Below are 1,779 nucleotides of genomic sequence, written 5' to 3' on the forward strand. Positions count from 1 at the left end.
GGCTTACAATGACCCGCGAACACTCACGTCCGCGCAAATCAAGACGATTTATAATGACACGGTCAACTCTCACGTCCGCACGATCAAGACGACTTGCAATGATGCGGCCAACTTTCACGTCCGCATCTTACAAGACATCGCCTTCGCGGTCCGGACGACATCAACCCGCCGGTGCAGTGTACGCCAGTGCGAGCCGCCCAACAGACGCACATGAGCCGCCGACTGTGCTGCATGATTTATATAAAATATGTTAGAATATTTTCTAACCTTCATCCGTGAAAAACACATGAGGTGTTATTCATCTTATCTACTTTTTAGTACATGTTGTTTGTCCAAGAACAATTACTTTGGGATGTAATAATTTTATGCAGGGGAATTCTTCATTACAAAAAGTGATTTTTTTTTATCACGGAGAGGCACCGGGTACCAGCATCTTACTCCACTGGCTTATTCCACAGTCAAGTATGGAGACTCTCAAGCCGCCTCTTTGAGTCGACTCAAGACTCGGGGGCTACATGGACATGGCTCGGCAGATTCAACTCGGATGAATAATTCAAGAACACCGGGTCATTGCAAGCAAGATAACCCGACCCCGAGGGCTATTGCCTCATTGGCACGCATTTTAAAGTCGCCCAAGAGGACGAGTCGCCACGATGCGCCGTTCAAACATGGGTGCCCTGCTTCATTGACAGGCATTTTAAAGTCGCTCAAGAGGACGAGTCGCCACGATGTGCCGTTCAAACATGGGTGCCCTGCTTCATGGGCATGTATTTTAAAGTCGCTCAAGTGGACGAGTCGCCACGATGCGCCGTTCAAACATGGATGCCCTGCTTCATTGGCAGATATTTTAAAGTCGTCGAAGAGGACGAGTCGCCACGATGCGCAGTTCAAACATGGGTGCCCGGCTTAATGGCAAGAATTCATGGTTAAACCTGTCTGTCTGCATGATGCTACTCTAAACCCCGTGTACTCCGTTTCATGATAAGTCAATCCAGTTGGACCCTGAACTTATCCGGGTTAAAACATCGATTGGTCGTGAGTGCCGGCTTACAGAAAGCGAGGATACTCCATTTGCCAATAAGCCGCCTTCTTGGTCAAACCTGTCTATCTGCATGATGCTACTCCGAACCCCGTGTACTCTCGATATGTCAATCCAGTTGGTCCCTGAACTATGGTTAAAACATCGATTGGTCGTGAGTGCCGGCTTACAGAAAGCGAGGATATTCCATGGGCTATTAAGCCGCCTTTTTTGAAACTTGTTTAAACCTGTCTGTGTGCATGATGTTACTCCGAACCCCGTGTACTCTCGATAAGCCATCCATTTAGCCCTGACTTCCAGGTTAAAACATGGATTGGTCGTGAGTGCCGGCTTACAGAGAGCGAGGATAAACCAGTGGCTATCAAGCTAGTTTCATTGAAGTAAGATTCAAGTCTCATAAACCAATACTATTTTGTCATATACATGCATCATCTTGCATTGCATCATGCATCATACATACATATCATGCCGGTCTTCAAACCGGGTCAAAGCATAAATTCTTGCAGGTGCAAATAAATCTTTGAATAGCCAATTTGGCTGGGTTTTCATCATGGTTTACCATAACCAATATTAAATGATTGGGGTTTTTAAACCAGCTCGGAAGAATTGACTATTGTCGAAGAGCCGCCCTATCACATATAATGTCGGATCATCTAATTGACCAGCTCATGGATTTTTTCAACTTGTGCTTTGTAGTAAACTACAACCCTTATGGATTTCTCCGACATATGAATTTCTCA

At 45.7% G+C, this 1,779-nt stretch overlaps 1 pseudogene; it reads left to right on the top strand.

Annotated features, from left to right (window-relative positions):
• The first annotated feature begins 247 nt into the window (after positions 1-247).
• LOC123441503 lies at positions 248-851 on the top strand (annotated as a pseudogene).
• Positions 852-1,779: the final 928 nt, after the last annotated feature.

Source organism: Hordeum vulgare, chromosome 3H (genome assembly GCF_904849725.1).
Source record: "Hordeum vulgare subsp. vulgare chromosome 3H, MorexV3_pseudomolecules_assembly, whole genome shotgun sequence".
Classification (NCBI taxonomy): domain Eukaryota; kingdom Viridiplantae; phylum Streptophyta; class Magnoliopsida; order Poales; family Poaceae; genus Hordeum; species Hordeum vulgare.